Source organism: Aethalodelphis obliquidens, unplaced genomic scaffold (assembly GCF_003676395.1).
Source record: "Aethalodelphis obliquidens isolate GAN/ISIS:26980383/991018 unplaced genomic scaffold, ASM367639v1 scaffold41, whole genome shotgun sequence".
NCBI lineage: Eukaryota > Metazoa > Chordata > Mammalia > Artiodactyla > Delphinidae > Aethalodelphis > Aethalodelphis obliquidens.
In genome coordinates this window covers 17,548,907-17,575,723 of record NW_020837985.1, presented here as the reverse complement: position 1 = coordinate 17,575,723, position 26,817 = coordinate 17,548,907, and the positions used below count along the sequence as shown (strand labels likewise).

Here is a 26,817-nt window from a genome sequence, read left to right as displayed (position 1 = left end):
CCATCTCCTTCTAGAGATACTTTGTTGTAACTATGCACGCAAACATGTATATGTCTTCTTTTTTTCCCGCTCTTTTCTTTAAAAAATTTTTCGTAACCTCGCCTTTTTAACTAAATGTGTTTGGGTTTGGGAAGTCACTCCATATCAGTACATTTTCCAGTTCATTCTTTTTCATGACTACATCGTGTCTGGCTGTGTGGAGGTGCTATAATTTATCTAACCAGCCCCTGCTGGTGAACATCATATTTTGCGCAGTTAAAATCAGGCTGCAGGCACAGCATTGTGGACATGTGCACGTGTGCCTGTGGGGCCCATCCCTAGAAGTGACATCTCTTTGTTTAATCACTGTTGATTCTGTTAGATCAGGTTTTGCTTTTGTTTCTTAATGTCTTTAACTGTACTTTCTGTGGTCATTTATTTCTCCCAGTTATCTGTCTGTATTTTAAATAATATAGGATTGTCAGATTAGGTGAGTTTCTCAGTTGGAAATTGGCTCACCTTTCATGTGTTCTTATAGGTAGGAGTGACTAGGAAAACATATCCACACAAAAACTTGTACACAGAAGTTCACAGTAGCATCATTCATAATAGCCAAAAAGGGGAAACAACCAAAATGTCCATCAACAGACGAACGGACAAACAAAGTGTGTTCTGTCCATACAGTGGAATATTATTTGGGAATAAAAAGAAAGGAAGTACTGATTCATGCTACAATGTGGATGAATCTTGGAACATTATGCTGAGTGAAAGAAGCCAGACACAAAGGTCTGGCTTTGTACGGTTCCATTGATATGAAATGCCCCAAACAGGCAAATCCATAGGGACAGAAAGTAGATTAGTGGTTGCCAGGGGCTGGGAAATGACAGCTAAGGCGTATGGGGTTTCTTTTTGGGTAATGAAAATATTCTAAACTTGACTGTGGTGAAGGCTGTGCCTATCTGTGAATATACTGAAATATTCTAAAATTGTATGCTTTAAATGGGTGAATTGTATGGTATGTGAATTACATCTCAATAAAGCTGTTAAAGCTAAGAGTGATTAGGATTTTTAAGGAGGGAGCGTTCCAAGGGGGGGCCCAAGGCCTTAGAGTTGACTCTGTCCTGGGCTTGTGGTGAGAAGTCCAGTGGGCAGCACGGTGACGCCCGGATCGGCCTTTGAGATACTGGGTATAGTGGACACAGCACTGTTCCCACTGCGGAAGACTTGAGTTCAGCCTTGACTCAGTCCCCGAGGAGTGTGGTCCATCACAGGTAAGTCGATCAAATCGCTTAACAGCCGAGCCTCGGCTCATATCTGCGGATTAGATTATATCTGTCCCATGTATTCTCAGGGTGTGTCGTGAGGCTGAAGTGTGACTGAATTTCAGAGGACTCTGTAAATTACTGAGTGTCATACGTGTATAGGGTTCTAAAAACGTAATTTCAACACCAAGAGGCCAAGTCAGCAGAGCACGTTTTCTGTCCTCTTGCAGACTGGTTGACCCGAGTGTAGCCGGCTGCATTGTGAACAGAACCATGCGTGGCCCCAGGGTGCTGGGCTCAGGCCTGGGAGCCCCTCATCTGGCCCCCACTACTCGAGCCTATTTTCCTCCTTCGCTGCACTCCTCTGTCTGTCCTGCTGCTTCTCTCGGTCCTTCCTAAAGTTCCTGGAGGCCCAGCACGAACCAGAGATGTGGGTGCTTCCTTCCTGTGTGGAGCTGCACAGGAATGTCATCCTGAGACACTGCTGGTGGTTCTGTTACAGTCCCTTCAGCTGCTTCCTGGGACTTCTCCGGTGGCAGCATGTGCTTCCTAGCCATTGGGATTGTGTGAAGCATGTACAGTACAGATTTCCCAGCCGACAGACTTCAGATTGTTTGTGCATCCGATTGCACGTGTCGTGGCAGCTTCTGGACTCTAGATACTGTTTTTCTATTTAATTTTGGTGGTGTTGGCCTTTTATTTTGTATTCAGAATTCAGCCATACTATGAGGATTCCTACTTCTTCTGACTCTGAGAAGCGCAAGAAGTAGCCTCTGGTTCCCAAAACCTGGGAGGGGGTAAACTGTGGGTCCCGGAGACCCTCATTTGCAGGGATGTGCAGAAAGCCCAGCGGCCGGCCGCCAAGGGACAGTGTGGGCCTTCCTGCCTGAGGCCACTGGGGCCCAGGATGGTGTTGCTCAGGGCTGGAGCCTCCTCTGTTGGTTTGGCAGGATTTTTTTTCTTTTTTTTTTTTGCGGTACGCGGGCCTCTCACCGCCGCGGCCCCTCCCGTTGCGGAGCACAGACTCTGGACGTGCAGGCCCAGCGGCCATGACCCACGGGCCCAGCCGCCCTGTGGCATGTGGAATCCTCCCGGACCGGGGCACAAACCCGTGTCCCCTGCATCGGCAGGTGGACTCTCAACCACTGCGTCACCAGGGAAGCCCTAATTTTTTATTTTATATTATAGTTGATTTACAACGCTGTGTTAGTTTCAGGTGTACAGCTAAGTGATTCAGTTATACATCTACATATATCCTTTATTATTATTTTTTAATAAATTTATTTATTTATTTTTGGCTGTGTTGGGTCTTCGTTGCTGCGTGCGGGCTTTCTCTAGTTGCAGCGAGTGGGGGCTAGTCTTCGCTGCAGTGTGAGGGTTTCTCATTGCAGTGGCTTCTCTTGTTGCAGAGCATGGGCTCTAGTCATGTGGGCTTCAGTAGTTGTGGCACGCGGGCTCAGTAGTTGTGGCTCGCGGGCTCTAGAGCGCAGGCTCAGTAGTTGTGGTGAACAGGCTTAGTTGCTCCGCGGCATGTGGGATCCTCCTGGACCAGGGCTGGAACCTGTGTCCCCTGCATTGGCAGGCGGATTCTTATCTACCGCGCCACCAGGAAGTCCCAGAAAGTTTAGCTAAATTTTTAATACTTTTTTTTTTGCGCGGTATGGGGGCCTCTCACTGTTGCGGCCTCTCCCATTGTGGAGCACAGGCTTCGGACGCGCAGGCTCAGCGGCCATGGCTCACGGGCCCAGCCGCTCCGTGGCATGTGGAATCTTCCCGGACTTGGGCATGAACCCGTGTCCCCTGCATCGGCAGGCGGACTCTCAACCACTGTGCTCCCAAGGAAGCCCAAATTTTTAATACTATTTTGTGGGATATTTATCTGCCCCAACAGGTATTTGTCAGGAAAACATTGGTTTTTTCCTGCAGTACTTCAGCATTTGTTGTTGTTGCTGCATCTGTCTTGAAGTGTCGCTTTGTACGTGTGCCATGAAAACTGCCTTCCCGCATTCACCCTTTGTGTGGAACTGAGCCGATCACAGGCGAAAAAACAGGCCGGCCGCAGCTTGTTTGGACTTGTCTGAGTTTAGCAAATCCTTGGCATCAGGGAGCCTCTAACAGGGCATAGAGCCTTTGATGTGCCTTGCAGCAGAAACAATTTTCAGTATTTTCTAAATAACACTTGTAATATATTCTATAAAGAGGAAGTGTTCACATATTTCTCACTCAACATTGGTAACCCATCCTGAAAAATCAGACATTCTACTTGAAAATAGAGTCTATTTTTCATCATGTTAAATGGGAAAATTTATTAACTCATTAAGTATCAATCAGTTTCCTAAAACATCTTTGAAACCCTGGTAAAGGACCTTCATATAAGAAATAGGCTATCATGTTAGAATGTAAAAAAGGGTTTCCTTGTTTTCCAGACAAGTGATACAAATTATCTGCTGTTGCTTTTCCTGTGGTAACGCCTAGAGCCTCTGCACATCCCGGCGACTCAGCAGCAGGTGCCCTGGTGACGCTTTTTTTTTTTTTTTAATTTTTGTTGGAGTATACTTGCTTTACAATGTCGTGTTAGTTTCTGTTGAACAGCAAGGTGAATCAGCTATACATATACGTGTAGCCCCTTTTTTTTTTGGATTTCTTTCTCATTTAGGTCACCACAGAGTATTGAGTAGACTTCCCTGTGCTATACAGTAAGTTCTCATTAGTTATCTATTTTATACATAGTATCAATGTGTATATTTTCAGAGGTGCACGCAGCATGCTTCTCCCAAGTGAATTTCAAATCCAACCTGAGGTTTTTTCCCTGCATGTTGTTTTGAGGAAATTGTTGAGTTAGTTTTTTGACATAAATACAAATTTTACCCCTTTAATAACCAAAACTGAAATACATATTAGAATAATTATATGATTTATGAACTTAAAAAAATGTTTTATTGAAGTATAGTTGATTTACAGTGTGTAAATTTCGGCTGTACAGCCAAATGAGTCAGTTATACATATATATGTATTATATATATAGTCTATGAACTCTTAAACTATCAAAAACCAAAAGATATTCTACCAAAAAATTTTAACCAGGATGATTTCCATGGGGAAATACAAATGTGCCTGTATTTGTAATGTGGCTTAATGTTAATAGATGATGAGGTTAAGAAGTTATTTCTTCTCTATTTTGAAATAATTTGTATGGTGAAAATGAAATTTAAATTAATTTTAAAAATGTCTGGACTCCAACTCCCATTTTTCATGCTGAAGATAATTTTTTAAGGAAAGCTTCCTGGTTTTCAGGTAAGGATGGCAGATTGAACACATGTATACAGCTTCACTCTCTCCCAAACTCTCTCCCATTCTGCTAAATGAATAGGAAAGTGATGTTTAAAAAAGTCAAACTCACAAGGCTGAGTAAAGTGAGAGGGAGATGATAGCAATAAAGTTTTGGAAGCTGGGAGGCAGATGGATACGTCATAACTGACTTAGCAGATCTGAGAACGGCAGGTTCTGTGCTGGCAGTGAGGAGAGCTGAGAACTAATCCTGTTTGCACCACAGAATCATCAAAAGGCTCAAAATTTAGAGGCACCAGGGACCTTAAGGAAGTCAAAGAGAGAACCACAATGAAGAGCAGAAAACAAGAGGCTAACAGGAAGGGTCAGGAAGATTTGAGAGAGACCAAAGGGAATCTCCAGAAACAAATGACAGCTGAAACTTAAAAAGTAACCAACAGGCTAAATATTCGATTATAAGCAGTTGAAGAGAGGCTTTGTGAACGAGGTGAAAGGATTTTAATAAGAACAACAAAGAGTTAATGGAATGGAAAGTATGGTGGAGAAGGTGATTGAGGGGTGGAGGACAGAATGCAAGAGTTTCAGATACATTTGATGCCAGCCCCAAAAGCCAACTTAGAATGGAGAAGAGACAGTGTTGGAAGAGCTGTTGGCTGGAACTAATGACAGATGTGATGATGGAAAGATCGTTTATTTCAAACAGGATAAATAACGTCCATGTTGAGAAACGTCACAGCAACGCTCCAAAACACCAAAGACCAAGACAACGTTTAAAGCAACCAGAAGTAAGAGCTCTTCCAGGGTGCTAACGGATCCTGCTTGCCGCTCCTCAGCGGTCCCGGCGCCAGGACGGTGGGAGCGGCCAGAGACACTGGCCTCCTGCAGGGTAGCCTCCTGGAGCAGGGTGGAATGCTGTTTTCAGAGAAGCAAAGAATCATCAGGGAAAGCATGCGTTGCAAAATGGAATGGTTAACAAATGATGAACATATTTGCATGAAATAATTATATTTTGTAGGGTTCAGAGAGAGACTACACAGCAACAGCAGGGGTGCCAGATGCAGCAGAACCCAGGTTTGGGGTGGGAGAGCAGAGAAGAGCACTGACGTCTGGGAACCCTGTCCAAGGGGCTCGACGCTCTGCAGCTCTCCGGACACATGGAAGCCTCGCAGGGCCTTCAGAGAGAAAGAGACAGAGAATTGAGCGTCCGAATGACTTTGCGCTTCTCAGTAGCAGTTCTGGAGTCTAGAGGTCTGGGAAGCAGTAAGTTCAGAATCTGATGGAAGGTGACCTCCAGTGTGGTGCTCCGCCCACGGACGCGCCCTGCCCTGCCGTCCTGGAAACGACCAAGATGCTCTTTACTGTGTGCGGTGAAGGGCGGCCCCTGGCCACGGCAGCGCCCAGCGATGGAGTGTGCCTCTGAGCGTGTTCCTCTTGCCGGGAGCGGGGCGAGGCTGAGCGCCTGCGTGTTTCCACCGTTCTCCGATGCGGTTGCCGCCCCAGCCGTTCAGGAGCCTTCGGGCATCAGCATTGCGGCACCTGCATTGCAGGCGACGTTAGGAGCGCTAGGAGCCAGGACCAGTTGCCTCCTGTGCTCTTCCCTCACCCCAGAGGCGGGAGCAGCTCGAGCCGCCAGGGTGACCTGCTCGCCAGTTTCACCCCTGTTTCCTTTACGTGTTCCCACCCCTTTCCCGGTACTACTGCTGATTCTTCACTCAAATTTGCTGGTGTTTGGGAGGTTTGGGGTTGGTGTGGTAGTAATGGGGACAGAAAAGTAACTTTATATTTTGGGTGAGGAACCAGGTGTTAGGCGAGGTGGGAGAGAGGGACCCAGGGCAGTGCTGTGGGTACCACGTGAGACAGGAGCAGGGTGGGATGGTGCCAGTGGGCTGGGCAGGTGGCGATGGGGAGGGTGGGTTCTGGGAGAGGCTGCAGTACTTGGCATCTTCCTAGGATAACCGGCCACCTTAGAAATAGGAGACTGGAAAGCTCAGCTAGGGAAATGGCAGTGGGCGGAGCAGCGCCGTCTTGATGCGATCAAGACTCAGGTGCCCGCAGCACTACTTGAGTTGGTCGCTTGATGTCTTTGGTCAGTTTGGGGACGTTCTCGGCCGACATCTTTTCGCATATTGCTTCTACCCACTTGTCCACTCTGGCCACGGGAACACGCGTGGCACCCCTTCTCACGGTTTCCGTGTGTCTGTCTCTTCGGTTTTTCCACCCTTTTCCTCTCTAGTTGCGGTTGGACCATCTAGGCTCTTTTTCCAGCTCCCCGAGCTGCGTCTGCAGTGTCCATCTGTCCATGAACCCAACGGTGGAGCTCTCAGTTTCGGTTTCTGTGTTTTACACGTGAGCCCTTTCTGTGGATTCCACTTCTTTGGTCTCGTCGTCTGCTTTCATGAATCCACTGGTCACGGATGTTTAAAGTTAACGCCTTGTTGCAGAAGTCCCAGCGACACTGTGGGTCCGGCCCAGATGGACCCCTAGGGTGCTGCCGGCCATGCTGCCCCTCGCTGCCTGCCCGCCCGCCGCCTCAGCCAGATGCCCAGTCTCCGCACCTGCCCCCCGCCCCCCAGGTCCCCGGCGTAGGCTCCCTTCCCCCAGGGTCAGCCGGGGCCTTGGCCCCTTGGGTCCTGGCCTCCACGTAGGTTTCTTTAACCTTTTTGTAGATTTAGTTTCTGGTTTCCTCAGCCTGAGCTCTGCCTGCTGAATGCCCTTCCATCACTGGATGGAGAGTGTCAGGTGGGCATCTTGAAACAGAGGTGCATTGACCACTCAGGTCTTCTGTCCTGTGATGCCCCTGAAGTAGTGCCCAATGAGGCAGAGAAAACCGTGTGGCCGGTGGTGCAGAGGACTTGGGTCAGCGGGCGCCGAGGGGCCTGGTGATGTGTCGCGGCCCTGCAGCCTCTGTGTGGATTCCACCAGCTGCCTGGTCCCTTGCTCTCTCCTCAAGGCTTTTGCCATGGGAGTTGCAGCCCCTGTCTTGAGCCCTGTCTGCCTCAGCACAGGGGCTTGGCCACATGATTTGTGCTGATGCGGGGTGGTCCTGGAGCGGGAGCCCGAGCCTTCACCTGCTCTGGCTGTGTCATGACAACGTCCTGCCCGAGAGGCTCAGTTCCAAACCTCATTCTGGGAAGACCGCGGGCAGAGCCGTGCAAGCAGAGGAACACTGCTGAAGATCTGGGTTGTGGGTCCCTGTGCTGGACGTGGCCCCGACTGGTCTTCACAGTGTGGAACTGCTGCCCTTTACGTGTGGGCCAGAGTGGGAGCTGGCGCCTCAGTCCCAGTGGTGAAGGGCGGCGACTGCAGGAGGTCTGTCTAGCCCACGTTGGCACTTATGACTTTTACAACTAGTGCAATTTAAATGCTTCACATTTTGAATCATCCTATTAGCAGATGCTCCTGACGGTTGAACTCTGGCAGCTGTCACATCATCCAGAATAAACCCTTCTTTTATAACTGGCCAAACCCCCCTGTCCCACGTCTGCATGACCCTGGCCGTCTCGCCTCGGGCCGGGGGGCCGGCAGAGCTCGTGGGGTCACAGCCTCGCGGGGGCTCTCTGGTCGCTCACGTGGTGCTGTTGTCTTGGTAGCTGCAGGTCAGGATTCGGCGTGAGCTCGGAGCTGGGCAGAGCTGGGCATCCCTGGGACACTTGTGGGGGAGGCAGCGCTCAAGCCAGTGCCACAGGCTGGGCAGACGTCCTGGGGGCTCCCACCCCTCCTTGAGTTTGGAGCCTGTGCTTGGATGGTAAAGGGTGTGGGTGCAAATCGCCGACCATCCCTGGGCAGTAGGGCTTCACTTGGTCGGCACCTGCCCATCCATCTCCCAGAGGGACACGTGGAGGCTGGTGCGCACAGGGCAGTGCGGGTGCTGGGGAAGGTCCATGGGGACTGGATGCTGGAGGAGGTTCGGCCTCAAGTGGCAGCCACGGTGTGGTCTGGGAGCCGTGGGGTGCGTGTGAGCCCCGAAGGGTGAGTGCCCTGTGGAAATGTAGGATGGGCAGGGAGGTGCTTCACACCTGCTTTTGGTTATTAGAGGAGAAAGGAGGTTAAAAAAAAAAAAAAAGAATCCTAAGACTTGAGGTGAGCGTTCCAAATGCTGGTGGCACTTAGGACAGACTCGGGAGAAAGCCCGTGGGGCACCGTGGAGGTTCTCCCAGGGCTGTTTGAGAAGTAGTTGTGTACTTAGATCCTCTCCCTCGCTGCCTAGAGTTGACAACTGCCCCTCCCTGTCCTAGGAGGCGTGTGAAATCTTTCCTCCTGGGAGAGGAGGCAGAGGTCACGGGAGCGGGGACTCTGGCACCAGTGAGGATGCAGGTACCTGCCCAGGACTTTGGCGGCCAGGCCTTTCCCTCTGCACCAGCTTTTGGTGGGGAGAGTCCAGCCAGAGAGGCCTACTCTGGCACCCGTCCAGTGGGCCAGTGTACAGCCCTGCCAGGCCCAGATTTGGAGCTGAGCTTCCAGAAGGAAGTGGAGAAGCATCCACGTCGCTGAGGTGAGAGGACTTACATTCCCAGGGAGCAGGCAGTGCTGTGCAGGAGGGGACGGGGCAGAGTGCGGGCGGGAGGGCAGAGTGAAAGGTGCAGTGAGTGAAGCGAACGTAGTCATGCAAAAGGAGAACAGAAGGACACGAACAGTAGGAAATAGAGAGACCAGTAGAGGCCACTGCAGCTGGTGCAGGAGCCTCAGCAGCACAGGATGGGGTGTGGAGCAGAGGGGCCCCGCGAGGGCCTGAGGGCAGGCTGGCCGGCAGGAGCAGGGGACCTCGGAGGCACCTCCAGACCTGACGCTTGAACTCTGACCCAGCCAGACAGCCCATCAGCTGTCCAGGAAGGATAAAGGCGTTTTCAGACGCACACATTTTCAAAACCTTAGCTCCCACCTGCCCTTTTTCAGGAAAAAGAGAGAAGAAACGGGAGCCAGGAAAAAGCTCTCGCAGAAGGGAAGGCAGTCCCAAAGCGGCGGTGCCCCGGGGCTGCCTGTGGGTGGAAGAGGCAGAGCACCGAGCCCACCCTGTGCCCACCAGCAGCCTCTGTTTGCCAGGACCCTGGGCTTGCCCTCAGCGGCTGGGCCGGAGGGTCCTGTTCACTTTCCGTATTAATCGGCTCCACTGCAGCGCCCCTGGAGGACGCCCCGCTCCACGTGTGCCGTCTGTGGGCTCCCCCAGCTCCGTGTACTGGCAGCTGAGTGCCTGGAGAGGCCAGGCCTGGTGAGGACAGGCGCCTAGGCTCCGGGGGGCGGTTGGAGAAGACGGTTCTTGCTTTCTGGACTCGCATTTGAAGTAAACAGGCTGCTCGTGTGAGGACGTCCAGAGTCTGGGTGTGAAGAGAGGTCGGTGGAGAGTGTGTCGAAGGTCTCCCGGGGCCGGGCCTGTCCCTGGGCACCGCACGCTGGGCCGGGACTCTGTGATGCCAGCAGGAGCCTGTCAGCTCTGGCACACGCCTCTCAGTAACAAGTGTTTTGGAGGTTTTCAGCTGAAACGAGGCCCCATGACTCCACGTCAGCGGCAGCGCCCTCTGCCCACCTTTGTCGTGGTGCTTTCCTGCGGTGGTTCTCACAGCTTAAAAACGAACAAGACAGCTCTTGGCCTCTCCCCATGCTACCACCCCGCCTCCCTGTACCTGGCGCACCTGTGCCTGCTGTCCCTCCTCCCTGCTCCCCTGAGCCCGCCCCCACTGCCTGTCTCCGGAGGCTGCCAGCACCCTCTCCACGCGGGCTTCCTCGCCTCCTCCAGCCCTTACCTCTGTTGTCTCCGCTAGTTCGCTGTGCCCGTAAACACGCTGGGCAGGAAAGTGAAGTTCCTGTTGTGTGCTGATCTCTCCTAAGCTTGCATCCAAAACGTGGCCCTCGTCCCGACCCAGGTGCGTGTCGCCGACCACCTGCTTGACGCGCCGAGTCAGCACCTGCTGGTGTGGCGGCTGCCCTGACGCTCTGTCTCTCTGCCTCTTGCACCCGTCATGCTGCCCTGGCTCGGCCTGTGCTGCCACCCAGGTTGCTACTCGTGCACCTGTCGAGCGATGTGTGGTGTGCGGTGAAGCGGGAAATCCGTCGCACGGGGCGCCACAGCAGATGACACCCTGCTCTGAACGTGTAGAAAACTTCTTCCAGTTTTCTAAGAAAAATCCCGAGGAGAGTGAACCGGCAGCTCTGGGGATCAGGGAAACAGTTGAGATCTCGAGGAGCACATGATCCATCCCATGTGCGCTGTTTAAAACCCCAGGGCCGACGGGGTCAGGAAGCGGCTGGTGGCTGAGGTTAGGCAGACACCAGAGAGGGCTGGCAGCGCGCTTACCTGCAGGTCAGCTCTGCTCGGGACAGCTGTGGGCCTGATTTTGTCCTCTGCTTGCTCTGTTGGTTATCCAGGGAGAGGTTTAAGTACTTCTGCTACGGCTGTGTCTGGGTCTCCTTTCGCTCGGGTGTCTGTGTGCCTGATGCTGCGTTGTCCTGTTTTGTCCTTTGGTGGCCCTTCGTGGTGGCGGAGTGACCATCTCTGGGCGTCGCTGTCTCCTCTGGGTGTGAGAACCGCTCTGAGTGTTCGCTGCCGCTTTCCTGTCATTCGGTCCCAGCCCTTCATGAGCCTCCCGCAGTGGCTTCACTCTGGACATTACGATGGCCACAGAGGAAGGAGCCACCCTGGACGCCGTCCACGTTGAGGTGACAGGCTGGGTGAGAGCCTGCATGCCCCCAGCCGCTCCGGAAGCGCCAGCTCTTTTGGGGGCACAGCTTTCTGAGGACTTGGTGAATCCTCCTTACTTTCCTTCTGTACCACGGCCTGGAGGGGCAGCCAGCTGCAACCAAGGCCCTTGGAGAAGGGGTGGGACTGGAGACTCCTTTCCACTGTGCCCTGGCCCCCTTCTCCCCCTTCCCTCTCTCTTCCCTGCCGCCTCATAACATCAGCAGGTGTGGGGGGCTAAATGGCCCCAGGAGGGCTGTTCTGATCACCAGTGCATCCCAGCTTTAGGACAAGGGATTCATATCCTCTCATTTGGACAGGTACTGAGAAGTACCTGCTTCAGGGGTGGCTGGATCCAGATGCCAGGTGGTTGTTTTCTTTTTTCCTATTATTTACTTCTGCCTCCCTTTTTTTTTTTTTTTTGAGAAGCCTCTCCCTGTCGGGGACAAAGTGGCCCAGCAGCTGCAGGCCCCGAGCCCCATGCTGGCGCTTCCAGCAGGCAGGGCGTGTCTTCTCCTGTGATCCGCGGGGACGTTGCTTCTGCCCTGCACCCATCCCATGGGGTGGGGTGCAAGCGGGGCCTCCACTCAAACACCTGGAGGGGCACTTCCCTGGTGGTCCAGTGGCTAAGGCTCCACGCTCACAATGCAGGGGGCCTGGGTTCGATTCCTGGTCAGGGAGCTGGATCCCACATGCTGCGACTAAGAGTTCATGTACTGCATACCGCAACGAAGATCCCACGTGCCACAACTAAGACCTGGCGCAGCCAAATAAATAAATAAATATTAAAACAAAAATCTAATGACGTTAAAAAAAAAAAAAACACACTTGGAGAGCCCCAGGGAATGGGGCTTCTAGCAGACAGGAGGGAGAGAAGCATAGATGGACAGGCCGGCTCCTGTGGCACGTGCTGGGCCCAGCAGGAGCTTCGGAACGTGAGCTCAGACTTTGGCCTTTTAGAAACGGGACCTTGTTTTCTGTTCTGTAAGGTGTGGACGGACACAGCTGCCACGTCCCCAGGTGTGCAAGAGGAAATGTGATGGTGTTTGTACAGCTCTTCCCAAGCGTTTTACTGTATACAGTAGGTGCTCAGTAAATGATGCCGCCAGGGCGAGGTCTGTGCCAGTTTAGATGCTGAAGCTGAGGCAGTTTTGTGGAGCAAGTGCGTTTTCACAGGTGGTCGGGGCAGTGTCCTGTCGCACTCAGGCCACCTGCTGAGTTGTGGGTTCCATGCTTCCTGCCCCCAGCCAGTCCTCTTCCTCATAGTTGCTTGTGTGGTGATTGCCCTTGTGCATACAGAAGGCTGTCTCTATCGTGACCTGCTCTCCCATGTGTGCTGCACAGGGAGTGCAGGTGCCCCCCGGAGCGCGGTGGGGTGGTGCGCAGGTGCAGACGGTGCCCTTGGGGTGACTGTGGCTCTAGGTTCCTTAGAGACGCCGCCGCAGCAGGCAGCTGCAGCCTCACCTGCTCGTAGCACATGATGGTCCTGCCAGCTTTCCAGTCCCTCCCCAAAAGGTCGCTTCTCAGCCGTGACCCCGAGGCCACTGGCCGTGGAAGCGGTGCGTATATCTTCCTTTTCCCCACGAGCTGTGACCACGGATGACTGCTGGGGCGGGGCCTTCTCACTCCCTGACTCACTGCTGTATCTCATGGGTGGGGCTGTGACTGAGCAGCTGGGCCTTTGACCTTTGTTGGGAGCTCTGACTTTCATGCCCTGGTGTGGGGTCAGTTTTCAGAGATGTTCCAAGGATGGTCCCCTGAGATGAAGCCTGGTTAGCTGTGCTGGCTCTTCCTTCTCACAGATGTGCGGCCCCCCACCCCACCGTGCGGTGGGCCGGCCCGTCAGGCCTGCTTCTGGAGGTGCCTTCTGCCCACACCCCAGAGCCGCACCAGCTCTCCCTCAGGTCAGAGTGTCTTGTCCATTCTTGACCTTCACAGTTCCACATCCTTGTGTTTGAATGTATCTGGATCTGTAAAAATCTGGTCTGACAGTCTTTGTCTTAGCTAGACTGCTGGTCCATTTATGTTTATGAAAATTATTATATTTGAATTTATTTTTACGGTCTTATTTCACACTTTATTTGTCCTGTTATTTGGGGACAGATTACTTTTTTCCTCCTTTCTTAACTTCTATTTTATTTTATTATTTATTTATTTATTTTTTGGCTGCATTGGGTCTTCGTTGCTGCACGTGGGCTTTATCTAGTTGTGGCGAGCAGGGGCTACTCTTTGTTGTGGTGCGCGGGCTTCTCATTGCAGTGGCTTCTCTTGCTGAGGAGCGTGGGCTCTAGGCATGTGGGCTTCAGTAGTTGTGGCACGCGGGCTCAGTAGTTGCGGCTCGCGGGCTCTAGAGCTCAGGCTCAGTAGTTGTGGCGCATGGGCTTAGTTGCTCCGTGGCATGTGGGATCTTCCCAGACCAGGGCTCGAACCCATGTCCCCTGCACTGGCAGGTGGATTCTTAAATACTGCGCCACCAGGGAAGCCCTTAACTTCTTTTGGGTTGATCTTTTTTTATTTCTTTTTCTCTCCTCAACTAGATTGGAATTCATTCACTTGGCTTCCATAGTGGCTGCCCTGGATATTTTAACACACAGAATTCATTTATCAAAATCTAAATTAATTGATATTTTTACTCTCCTCCAAACAATTCAGTGCTCTTAGAACACTGTGCGTCTGTTTAGTTCCATCCCAGGTGTGGGCTGACCTCTCCCTCTCCCCCTGCAGCTCCTGCTTCCTCAGGGTGGGAGGGCTGTGTTTCCTAGTGGCCCTCATTTACCTGATGCCTTCGGGGCCTCAGCCTTGGGGGTGTCTCCGAGAGAGTCCACACCTGGGCACATCCAAGGCTTTCTGTTCACTCGCCTGCCTCTTCTAACAGTACAAATGCTCAAGATCAGCCAGGCCCTCAGATGCAGACAGCAGAGGGGTGCCTTGATTTCCCCTGTTGCCGATTTTACTTAGCTTTTGCCCTCTGAGGTTCCGAACTTTCTTCCTATCTCATCAATGGGTTAAAAATTTTTTTCAGTAGTTTAAAACTGTCATAATAGTGTGTTTGTTCTCTCTTAAGAGGGTTGGTCAAAGCTGTCTGTTTCATTATTGTGGCAGAAATGGCAGTGTTCTCTGAAGTCTTTACTCCCAATAGGTCCTGGGGCAAGCCTCCTGTGTGTGTGTTGGTGGGGGGCGTGTCCCCTGCATGACGGGTCCCAGCTCTCCCAGTGGCCTGGCAGGCTTGGCCCTGCCAGGAAGGCACCGTCTCCTCTGCTACTGGAACTTGGCAGAAGGGAGTCTCTGACAGTCTGAGTTGATGAAACGTTCCTCATGTTTATCAGTGGCTTTCTGGAACCTTCAGCGAGGAACTGGATGGGACATCCCCCTCCGCCCCCCCAGGAAGGCGAAGCCCCCTCAGACGCTGTCTGACAGCAGGGCTTGCCCCAGGCCTTCTGCACAGGGCCCTGTGGGACCCGTGGGGTCTGTTACTGTGACTGCCGGCACCACCTGCAGGTGTGCAGGGGCCCAGATACATGTTTCCTGATGGTTTTCCGTCACATAGATAAAAGGTTTCCACTTTGTTTTCCTTTCCTCTGTGTCTGGTTAATATTTTGTCGCACACTTGGGGTGAGTCCTGACAAAGCCTGTGGTCACCCAGTGCCTCCACCCCCCGGGCCTGAGAGCTATGAGAATGACTGGGAACCACGCATCACCCTCCCCCCTGCTCCGCTCCCTCCTCCTTGCTTGCTGGGTCGTGGGAGGGAGGTGTTGCTGTTACTTCTGTGGTGGAAACCACATTTTACTCCTGTTTCTGAAACGTGACCTTGCCGACCTTGGGACTCCTTGTGGGTCAGCATCTCTGGGTTTCACCGTTGACCCTGTGGACGCAGCCCCTCCTCCGCTGCTGCCTGAGAAGGGCTCCACCTCCTGGCTGGGCCACCTCTTTGCTGGGCTGTGTTCAGCTGCGTGGTCTGTCTGCTGGTGGGAATTGGCCAGCTTTGCATTCCAGAAATATCTGCTGGCCTTTCAGCCTTGGGGGCGGGGAGGTCCTCAGGGAGGCAGTCGGCTTATGGGAGCGACTCAGGCCATGGCAGGCAGGACCACAAGGTCTTGCAGGTTGGCTGGCCCCTACCACCTTGCGTGGAGGTGGGGAGGACAGCAGGCCGGGGTGGGCAGGGCAGGGCTGGGCGGCCTCCTGGAGGCGGCTCCTGTCTGTCTGGACACACCAGTGGGTGGAGGGTGCCGTTCAGTGTCCCAGTGCCCAGCCCTGCCCGCCAAGGGTACCGCCAGTGGCTGTGGGCTGCAGGGGCCTTGGGATGTCCTGCCCTTGCCGTGGCCCCTTCCCTGCCCTTGCCGTCTAAGCGCCCCGGGGGAGTGGGGTGCAGCACGGAGGCGGGCGTCCCGGGCCCCAATCAGGCCTCAGGCTGTCGCTCCGGCGGGCGGTGGGCGCCGTGCTCACACGTGTTCACACGCTCGCGAGGCGCACACCCCGCTCCACGCAGGCGGCACCGGGCAGAGCGTCCCCCTCGGCCCCCGGCCTGCAGGTTGCAGCTTCCTGGGGCTCGTGCTCCAAGCAGACCCCATCAGGAGCCGGCACAGAGTGTTTCTGTTCCAGAACTCGCGTAGGAAGTTGGAATCAAGAACCTTCTCGCCCACGTGTGACCGGAGCGTTCCTGCAGTGGGGGCGGGGAGGAGCGAGCAGCGGTCCGGTCCAGCTGCCCCTACGCAGCTCCGGCCTCAGCACCGGCCCGGGTCTGTGACAAGGACAAGCCGACCTGCCTGCGCAGCGGGGGAAGGGCGCCGAGCGACCACGTGGTGAGGTCGGTGGGCGGTGCGGCTGCTGAGAGCTCGGCAGCACCCGGCAAAGGGCAGCCGTCGTCCCAGCCCAGTGGACTGTTTGTGAGTTTTTCGGTGTCTTTACTTCCCCTTGCGCCAGGTGCTCTTCAGGAGGCGGGGCTGCGGAGACCAGGTGCCGGGTCCAGGGGCTCCTCGTCCTCTTGAGCTAGGGCAGCCGGGGCGGAGCCGGCCCCCGGCTCACCGACGGGGGCGTGGGGCGCCGGGGGCCTTTGAGGGGCCTTGGTGGGGAGGGTATCCCTCCTGCGGTGACTTTCAAGGGAGCAGACCTCCTTCAGGTGAGGGGTGTGCATGGAGCATTTTGGGGAGCCGGCCAGGACAGGGTGAGGGCGGCCCAGATCCGTGAGGGGGGAAGGCCCGAAGCGCGGCACTGCGCGGAAGAGCAGCACAGGGAAACGCCAGGCGGCCGCGTCTCCACACTCAGAGCCACGGGAAGCCTGACCACCTGCCCCGGCGCCACCTTCGCCCGCCGGGCGGGTGAGAAGCGCCCTAGGAAGCCCCCAAGTCCTGGGCAGACGGCCTGTCGCCGCTCTTCTCTGTGCTTTCAGCCGTCCCACAGCGTTCTCAGGAGTTCCCTTTTCCTCAGGGACCCTCTGTCTTCTCCTGGGCGGGGTGGGGTGGGCGGGGCTGCGCGCGGTGGCAGTGCCACGTGGCCCCTGGAGTGAGTGTGAGAAGCGTCCTCGCTTCCGCCGACTTTCCTCTGGAGGAGGCAGGCCTGTCACTGCAGCGAGTGCTGCTGCGTCACGGGGCAGAGGGCTGGCTGCTGGGGTGGGAATGAGCAGAAGGCACAAGGAGGTTGGAGTAATAAGGAAACATCCTCTGCCTCGAAGCGCCGCTGCTCCTCCTTCATGGAGGCCCCGTCTCTGTCCTGCACCCCCGCCCCCTCGCCAAAGCCCCCGCATCATCTTTTGGGGCCGAGGCGGCTGGGGGCTCAGCCTGGAGGGGTCGGGACTGGCTGCCCCGTGGGCGCTGGAGGTGACAGGAGGGCTGGCGTTGGCGTCGTGCAGAACGACAGGCCTGTCACGCCGTCCTCCTCTGGGCGCCAGGGCGCTGTGCGCCTGGAAGGTTTGGGGAACCCGAACAGTTCGCTGGTGTTGGGCTGTTCCTGTCACAGGCCAGCTTGTGTCCCCGACCTTGGCTCGTGAGCGTGGGATAGAGATTTTGTTCTCTCTAAACGGTCCTGCGGGGGCTCCGGTGCGGTTTTGTTGGTGAGGAAAGCCCAAGAAGGTGAGGGCTTGGGGACGCACACCGCGGGTGAGCAGAGGGGTCTGTGTGTCCTGATTGCCTGTCGTGCAACCCCGAGGCCGGACAGAAGCCACGTGCTGTCCCCAGAGCGGCAGCTTCCCGAGAGCTTGCGGGGCAGCCCCAGCCTCCGAGATTCACTTTACGTTGCGTCCAGTCGACTCCAAACAGCAGTGTCCTTTCTGTGTGGGGTGCGGTCTGACGTCGTTTTCCAGAAAGGTCTGAAAAGCTGGTTCTGACCTACGGGTTGATTCCATGACTTGCTGACGGATTGGGCCACGATTTTCAGCGTAACAGCGTGGCCTGTGCCTTTGGGGGGGTGGTGGAGGTCAGTGAGAACAGCTGCAGCGGGAGGTGTGGAGGCGGAAATGCCAGCCCGGCCTGTTGGCTGAGCGGGGAGAGCGGGGCCTTGTGCTGCCAGCCCACATGAAACTGAGATGGGCTCATTGTTCAGAACTTGGAAAACGTATTAAAAACAGCCTGGAGAATGGAACATAGGCCTTCTGGAAATGATGGCTGAGTAGAGGCTTGTTTGTTCTTCTTTCCTCCCTGAAACTCACTGAAATGGACAAAAAGAATGAAAAATAGGGAACAGGATTTCATCTGCAGTGAATCTAAGGAACAGCCACAGCCAGAGGAGGGTGTCGGCCAGACAGGGAAGAGGAGCGAAAGCCAGAGCCTTGAGCGGGGCTGAGTTTTCGCCCAACAAAGAGGATTCTGGGGCACCGTTGGCGACATTTACTTGGCAGAATGGGGTCTGTGGTTTGGGTGGGCCTTGGGGTAAACCGGATGTGGGTGGGCGTCCGGTGAGAGAGGAGCCGAAGGAGGAGGGCCCAGGTGCTCCAGCCGCATTTTCTACAAGATCCAGACTCTTAAGCGGTGAGATGGGGAAGAAGAGAGGGGAAACGGCACTCCCTGTGGACATGCCGGCCTCTGGCAGTGCCTTGGGCCGTGTCCCCCGTACTGTGGGGGCTAAGAGGCCTCCCAGTGAGTCCCCTGGCAGGCAGGCAGACAGTCACCCGAAGGAGCTTTTGCAGGAGGGCCTTCGGATGCCCATGGAGCCGCCTTCCCACCTGCCCCCGCACAGCACCCGTCAAGGCTGAGGTCCCAGTGCTCACTCAGAAGCCAGGAGACTCTTGCTAGAGCCAGAGGGAAGAAACTTCTGGCCGTGTTTGGGGGTGTCGCTGTATGGCTCTTGAGAGAGCCAGCCTGAGCAGAGAGTATAGGGGAGAGCGGCCCGGGGCTTCCTAGAAACCGGACAGCCCTACTGGGCACGGGTGCCAGCTGCTCTGTCTTAAGTTTGAGTTGGGTTTCTGTCACTTGCAACCAAAAAATGTCCTAAGACCAGAAACTCATTTCCAGAGCAGAACCTGTGAGGAAACTCGGCAGTCGAGCATCCTGGAGCCACACAGCCGGTGGGAGCTCCCCGGCTCAGTCCTGTCCCTGCCCTCACTTATAGACGAGCAGTGATCGGGAGCCAGCGTGGGACCCTCATGTAGACACTGGAAGGAGGAGAAGGCAGCCCCGGGGGCAGGAGCGGAGCTCAGCTATGCACAGGAGGAGGAGGCTCCGGGGGACAGGATGCGGGGAGAGGGCACTGGCAGAGCTGAGAAAGGAGCTGGGGGACAAGGGCTGTGAGAGACGTGAGAGCCCCATGAGTAACGGCAGACAGCGGGGAGAGCAAGTCCCCAGGACAGCTGCTTGCAGAGAACATGCCGTGCGGCACAGAGAGGAGCAGACGGAAGACAGTTGGACGATGGTCAGGGGCTGCAAGGCGCCGGGCAGCGGGGCGTCCAGGGGGTGCACAAGACCCCCTGGGGTGGAGGGGCTGGCTTTGCGCCTTGAGAGTCATGTTTGGGAAGAATTGGGCAGCACGGCCCAGGACCTGGTGCCCAAACGGAACCCTCTGTAAAGCATGGACCGCCGCCCTCTGCTCAGGTTGGGGGGGTGGGCTGTGCACAGGCGGGTGAAGGGGGCCCTCCAGGAGCTCCCCGGGCCGGGCCGGGCTGGGGCACCCGCGGGAGGAGGGTCCGTAAGGGCCGAGCGTCTGCATAGATTGGTGTTTGCAGGGGATATTTGTCTCTTCTCCCCATTTTACTTCCTTATTTGGTCATTTATTTATATCAGTATGGACTTAGGCATATCCTTTTATACTTTATAAAAGTTATAAAGTATAATGGGATGACTTTTTTTTTCCCTCAAAATGTTCCAGCTTTGGTCATTGGGAGCTCTTTTATTTAGCGCCATTGTCCCTTTGGCAGACCCCTTCATCGTGGGGTTTTGTTTTTGTCTTGTCTTCCTTACTTTCTGACTCTACGAGATCCTCCAGGATCATCTTTATTTATTTATTTATTTATTTAATTTATTTATTTTTGGCTGCATTGGGTCTTCGTTGCTGTGCGCGGGCTTTCTCTAGTTGCGGCAAGCGGGGACTACACTTCGTTGCTGTGCGCGGACTTCTCATTGCGGTGGCTTCTCTTGTTGCGGAGCACGGGCTCTAGGTGCGCGGGCTTCAGTAGCTGTGGCACGTGGGCTCAGTAGTTGTGGCTTGCAGGCTCCAGAGCTCAGGCTCAGTAGTTGTGGCGCACAGGCTTAGTTGCTCTGCGGCTTGTGGCATCTTCCCGGACCAGGGCTTGAACCTGTGTTCCCTTGCATTGGCAGGCAGATTCTTATCTACTGCGCCACCAGGGAAGCCCCATCCTGAGAACTTCTGACTTCCTGAATTATTTTCTTTTAAATTTGTGTACATTGAGGTTCACTCTTTTTGCTGTAAAGTTCTTTGGGTTTGAGAAATGCATATCGTCAGGTATCCACAATGGCAGTATTACACAGAACCGTTCTGCCACCGTAGAAAATCCCCCGTGTTCCCCCATTCAACCATCCTCCCTCCTGAACCACTGGCATCCATGATCTTTTTACCAGCAATGTAGTTTTGCCTTGTCCAAACTGTCTTCATACTTGGAGTCATGCAGTATGTAACAGGACAAACATTTGAGGCCCTTAATTGTACAGTGTGCCAAAATAAATTCCAGGTGATCAAGGAGTGTGTTTATTCAGTAAGTGTTTGATTGGCTACTGCGCATCAAGGACAGAACAAAGCAAACATCGTCTCTGCCCTCAAGGAGCTTCCCTCACCCTCTAGTGGGGAGACAGACGGCATATCACAGCCATAATGACTTATGTGTGTGCCTATACTACAATCCACCAACACACAAGATGGAGTAACAGGGATCAGATTAGCCCTCCCACTCGAAACTAATAAAAAGCTGGGCGGCTCCCCTGGTGGCGCAGTGGTTGAGAGTCTGCCTGCCGATGCAGGGGACGCGGGTTCGTGCCCCTGTCTGGGAAGATCCCACATGCCGCGGAGCGGCTGGGCCTGTGAGCCATGGCCGCTGAGCCTGTGCGTCTGGAGCCTGTGCTCCGCAACGGGAGAGGCCGCGACAGTGAGAGGCCCATGTACTGCAAAAAAAAAAAAAACTGGGCAATAGTTGTGAAACCTTGGTTTTCTAAACTTTGGGTATGAGGCAACAAAGTAGAGTGATGCTTACGGGATGAGAATCAAACAAGATGAGCCTGATGGTTTCTGCAGCTCTTAGGGCATTCAGGGAGGTGTAAGGATGCAGAGCCTGGCAGATTCCCTCCATAAAGGAGCTGGAGCTTAGAGTCCAGGGCAACTAAGGGAACTAGAGTTTGCAGGCAAGAGCACCAGAGAGCAGAGAGCCGCAAACAGAGAGAACTTGGAGATGTGCAGAGGGTCTCTCGTAGTTTCCAGCAGAGTGTTGATCAGTGTGTGGGTGTGGGGAAACCACCAGAGGCCAGGGAAAGAGTCACTCAGAAGGATTAAGGGGAACAGTACCCAGAGCTGTCACAGCACTGTGAAGAGTGCCTTGTCTTCAGGCAGACTGAAAACCTTCATAATTCACAGGGCACTGGGCAGGCTACTGAGTGGAGAACAGCTAGCCCTGGAATAAATGCTGCTCTGCGCCCCTGAACAATCTTAGAAACAAGAACCAAAAGTTTCACACTGTTTCCAAGTAACTGTATCCCCAAACAAAGCTCAAAAATATTTATAGGAATACAAAAATATACAGCTTACAAAAGGGTAGAATTCACAGTGTCTGGCATCCAATCAAAATTACCAGGCATAGAAAGAAACAGGAAAATACAACTCATTAGGCAGTGAAAATTCAGTTGAAACGGATGCAAAACTGACTCAGATGTTAGATTTAGCAGACGAGGTCATTACAGCAGTTATTATAGCTACATTCCATATGTTCAGAAAGCTCAAGGAAATATTCGAGACTTTAAGTAGAGACCTGGTGAAGTAAAGACACTGAACTAAAGATCCAAACTAAACTTCTAGGTTTGACACTAAACTGTCTGAGTGCAAAACACACTGGATGGGATTAACAGCAGCTTAGATGTGGCAGAAGAAAAGATTAGTGAACGTGAAGACAAAGCAGTAAGAAGTATCCGAACTAAAACAAGGAGAGGAAAAGTACTAAGTAAACAACGCAAAAAACGAGCCTGACTGAGCTGAGGGGCAGTGGGCAGAGGCTGCGATTTGTGTAATTGGAGTTCCCAAAGAGGGAGGGAGGGACAGAAAAACTACTTGAAGAAATGATAGCCAAAAAGCCTCCAAGTTTTATGAAAACTATAAACCTAGATCAAACAATCTTAAACTCTGAGCACAAGGAACATGCACAGACACATCATAATCAAATTGCTCCAAGTCAGTGATGGAGAGAAAGGTCTTAAAAGCAGCCAGAAAGGGCTTCCCTGGTGCCGCAGTGGTTGAGAGTCCGCCTGCCGATGCAGGGGACACGGGTTCGTGCCCCGGTCCGGGAAGATGCCACGTGCCGCGGAGCGGCTGGGCCCGTGAGCCATGGCCGCTGAGCCTGCGCGTCTGTAGCCTGTGCTCCGCAACGGGAGAGGCCACAACAGTGAGAGGCCTGCGTACCGCAAAAAAAAAAAAAAAAAAAAAGCAGCCAGAAAAAAAGACGTAATTACACACAGAGGAACAAAGATACGGACGATGGCAGATTTCTCTTTGGAAACAATGCAAATGAGGAGACAGTGGAGCACCGTGTGCAAGTGCTGAATGAAAACTGTCAGCCTAGGAGCCGACACCGGGGCAAATATCTCTAAAACGAAGGTGAAATAAAGATACTTCAAACATACAAAAGCTGAAAGACCTTCACAGCAAGAAATGTTATAGGAAATTCTTCAGGCTGCAGGAAAATGAAACCAGATGGAAATCTGGATCTATGTGAAAGAATGGAGAGTCCTGGAAACGCACCTACATGACTAAATATATGACATTTTCTTATTATTTAATTCTCTTTAAATGGCATCTCTTTAAAACGCAATTATCTAACTAAAAATAATAACAGTTTAGCAGAGTTGGGGGATTGTAACATAAATAGAATAAAATGTATGACAAAAATGGCACAAAATCCAGGAGAAATGGCAAACTCATATGCTTGAAGAAATATAATTTCACTTGAAGGCAGACTATGATCAATTAAATATGGATGCTACAAACCCAGAAGCAGCTGCTAAAATAGCAAAACAATGAATTACATACAGCTGATAAGTCAACAGTGGAGATAAAATGGAATCACATAAAATAATTCAAAAGAAGGCAGAAAAATGGAATCACCTAAAATAATTCAAAAGAAGGAAAAGGGGGAACAAAGAACAGATGGGAGAAATCAAAAACAGGAAACGAGGGTAGATTTCAACATAACCTTGTCAACAATCACAAATATAGATGGTTTAAACACCCCAATTAAACAACAGAAATTGTCAGATTGCATAAAAAAGCATGACCCAATTATATGCTGGCTTACCCAATAAACCCACTTTAAATATCAAGAGACAAATAGGTTAGTAAAAGAAAGGCAAAAGAGATACAATTCTAATGCTAATGGAAAGAAAGCTGGACCTGCTGTAATAATATCAAATGTACTCATTCCAGAGCAAAGAAAACTACCAGGTAAAGATATTCCATAATGACAAAGAGGTTAATTCCTCAAGAAGATACTATGCATTTTATGTACTTAATAACAGAGCTATGAAACATGTGAAGCAAAAACTTAGAGAACTGCAAAAAGAAATAAGCAAAGCCACAATTGTAGTTGGAGCTCTCAGTACCCTTTCCTCAGTAACTGATTAACAGGTAGACAGGAAATTAGTGTTGGCACAATCAACCAAGTTGATGTGATTGACATATATAGAGCATTCCACCCAACAGCATGTTTTTTCCAGTGCATATGAAATATTTACCAAGATAGACCATTTTTCTGCACCATAACATTTTTGACAAAAACGGTACTAAATTAGAAACTATAAAAATATCTGGGCCTTCCCTGGTGGCACAGTGGATAAGACTCCATGCTCCCAATGTAGGGGGCCTTGGTTCGATCCCTGGTCAGGGAACTAGATCCCACATGCATGCCACAACTAAGAGTTCGTGTGCCACAACTAAGGAGCCCGCCTGCTGCAACTAAGACCCAGCGCAACCAAATAAATAAATATTTTTTTAAAAATCTGGAAAATCACCAGCTATTGGGAAAGTAAATAACATACTTCTGTATAATCCACAAGTCAAAGGAGAAATCAAAAGGGAAATGAGACAGCTTTTGAACTGGGTGAAAATGAAAATATAGCATATCAAAATTTGTGGGATATCGTGATAGCTGTCCTCTAAAGGAAATTTTATAACACTAGATGCCTAAATTGGATTAAAATTTTAAAAGGTCACAAATCACTGAACTCAACTTCTACCTTAAATTAGAAAAAGAGCAAATTAAATCCAAAAGAATGCAAAGAAAGGCAGTAACAGATCGAAGCGGAAATTAATCAAAGCAGAAAAATAATAGAGAAAACTGATAAAGTGAAAAACTGTCTTTTTTTAAACAAGGTCAGTAAAATTGACAAGCTTTTGACCAAACTGATTAGGTAAAAGAGTGAAAAGACATAAATTACCTATATCAGGAGCAAAAGAGATGGCATCACTACAGATTCTATTGATCTTGAAAAGATAATACAGGAATACTATAAGAACTTTATGCCAATAAATTCAACAGCTTATATGAAGGGGACAAATTCGTTGAAAGACAAAACCCACGAAAGCTCACTCAAAAAAATGCATGCCCAGATAGCTTCACTGGTGTATTCTACCAAACATTTGAGGAAGAAATAATAGCAATTCTGCACAGACTCTCCCAGAAAATTGAGAGGAGGGAATATTTCTCAAATCATTTTATTTTGCCAGTATTATCTTGATACCAAAACCAGACAGACATCACAAGAAGAATAAAGTACATATGAACATAGACGCAGAAATTCTTAACAAAATTTTATTTTGTTAAGAATATATAATATATACAATATATATACGTGATACACCAATATATAAAAGTGATAATATATCCTGACCAACTGGGATTTGTCCAAGGAATACAGGGTTGGTTTAACATTAGAAAGTTAATCAATGGAATTCAACTATTCTGAAACCAAAAAAGAAAAATCATGTGATCATTTCAATACACATGGTAGAAACGATTTACAAAATCCAACATCCATTTCTGATTTTTAAAAAACCCCGCAAAGTAGGAATTCAAGGAAATTTCTTCAACCCAACACAGGACATTTATGAAACATCTGCAGTTAACATCATACTTTTTTTAAAATAAAATAAATTAATTAAGTTTTATTTTTAGCTGCGTTGGGTCGTCATTGCTGCGCATGGGCTTTTCTCTAGTTGCAGCGAGTGGGGGCTACTCTTCGTTGCTGTGTGCGGGCTTCTCATTGCGGTGGCTTCTCTTGTTGCGGAGCACGGGCTCTAGGCGTGCGGGCTTCAGTAGTTGGGGCACACGGGCTCTAGAGCACAGGCTCAGTAGTTGTGGCGCATGGGCTTAGCTGCTCTGCGGCATGTGGGATCTTTCTGGACCAGGGCTAGAACCCGTGTCCTCTGCATTGGCAGGCGGATTCTTAATCACTGCGCCACCAGGGAAGTCCAACATCATACTTAATAATGATACGCTGGCTGCTTCCCCTGAGATCAGGAATGAGGCAACTGTGTCTGCTCTTACCCATCCTAGTCAGCATCTTGGCGGAGGTTCTAGCCAGGGCAGGGAAGGAAGAAAAAGAAAACGATCCATATTGGAAAGGAAGAAGTAAGATTGTCTGTGTTCACCATTGACATGATCATCTATGTAGAAATTCTAATGAAATTTTTGAAAGGGAGGGCACAATTAGAGCTAATGAGTGAGTTTAGCAAGGTTACCAATATGCACAACCAAATGATATACTTCTGTACTAGTAACGAACAATTGGAAATTGTTTTATATTTTGTCAGTGTCCAAAATATGAAATACAGGTAAATTTGACTAAATGTGTACAAGATCTCTGCACTAAAAAAAAAAACTACAAAACATTGCTGAGAGAAACTAGTAACTAATGGAGAGATATGCCCTGTTCACAGATTTGAAGACTCAGAATTGTTACGATGTTAGTTTTCTTCATGTTGATGGGTAGATTCAATGCAACTGCAAGCAAAATCATAGCAGCCTATTCTGGAGAAACTGAGAAGCTGATTCTGAAATTCATATGGAAATGCAGAGGACCTAGAATAATTAAAACAACTTCAAAAACGAAGAGCAAAGTTGGAGGGCAACACTACCTGATTTCAGACCCAGGGCATTTGGGTCACCAAGATGAGGTGTCTGTCCCAGATTGGAGAAGGCTTTCTGGAGGAGGTGATGCCTTAGCTGGCACTGAAACGAGGAGGGCAGCCAGATGCACTGGAGGTGGTAGCCTTGCTGCTCTGGACCAGCCGGGAAGGATGGCAGATGAGTGAAAGGAGGTGCACAGGTTGAAGACATTGATTTGAGTTGTTCTCAGGTTATGGTAGGTACCTTTTACTTTTTCCAAAATTTCACTAACAGTGCTGTTTTAATTTTTTTTTTTTAATGTTGAAGCCATAAAAGAAGGTCACCTATTTTCTGTTAGACAATTAGAAAGACTTGTTTCATTTTTTAAAAATGGCATTCCTGGCAGTCTTAAGCATTCCTAGTAGTTGTGTGGACATTCCAGTGGTAGGAAGGAGGTGGCTGGGAGCCTGTTCTCCAGCCCAGGAACTGAGTGGAGTCGGGTGGGACGGGGCGTCACAGTCCTTCTGGGCCTTAGAGAAAGTGTCTGATTGGCCAGCAGCGTCCCTTGCCCCTGGGCCCCTGGCTGGCTGTGTTCCCGTGCCCTGAACCTGCTTTCTCCCCGCCTTGATTAGCACAGATAGGATCTGTGGACCGGCCTCTTCCAGAGAGGGCCTCGTCCCGAGAGCAGCTGGGGTGAGGACGGAGCAAGGGGCAGGTGTCCCCTGCTGCGCTGCCGCTGCTCCGCAGTTCTTCAGACGTTTTACTGAAGTGAGGCTTGTGTACAAGAAGGTGTGAAAGCGATGGCATGAAACTCCAAGAGCTTTTTTTTTTTTAAATTAATTTATCGGGTCTTAGTTGCGGCATGTGGGATCTTTTG

At 51.5% G+C, this 26,817-nt stretch overlaps 1 protein-coding gene across 14 annotated transcripts in view; it reads left to right on the top strand.

Annotated features, from left to right (window-relative positions):
* The window catches only part of ARHGAP39 (Rho GTPase activating protein 39), a 73,372-nt gene that overhangs the window by 5,562 nt on the left and 40,993 nt on the right, over positions 1–26,817 (top strand). Inside the window, exon 2 of one of the 14 annotated variants that reach the window (XM_027132140.1) lies at positions 25,772–26,196. The exons of 12 other annotated variants lie outside the window; for them this stretch is intronic. The gene's annotated coding sequence lies outside the window, so the exon portion shown is untranslated. Of the gene's footprint in view, positions 1–813; positions 1,251–25,771; positions 26,197–26,817 lie in introns of those variants that run through there. One more of the 14 variants, XM_027132141.1, reaches the window with a different exon arrangement.